Consider the following 329-nt stretch of genomic DNA (forward strand, 5'->3'; position numbering starts at 1 on the left):
GTGATTTCAGGTAAATTCTGGCTGAAATTGAGGGACTTGAGCAAAACTCTGAAAAAGGCTGACAAAAGGACTGCTAATGCTGTTGGAATCTGACCTCCCTGCATTCGAAATAGATTTTCTGGAGATACAGAACTCCAATTGGCGCGCTCTCAACGGCGTTGGAAAGTAGACATCTAGAGCTTTCCAGCAATATATAATAGTACATACTTTATTCGGAAATTGACGACGTAACTTGGCGTTGAACGCCGAGTACATGCTGCTGTCTGGAGTTAAACGCCAGAAAAACGTCGTGATCCGGAGTTGAACGCCCAAAACACGTCATAACTTGG

The sequence above is a fragment of the Arachis duranensis genome, chromosome 4 (assembly GCF_000817695.3).
Source record: "Arachis duranensis cultivar V14167 chromosome 4, aradu.V14167.gnm2.J7QH, whole genome shotgun sequence".
Taxonomy (NCBI): domain Eukaryota; kingdom Viridiplantae; phylum Streptophyta; class Magnoliopsida; order Fabales; family Fabaceae; genus Arachis; species Arachis duranensis.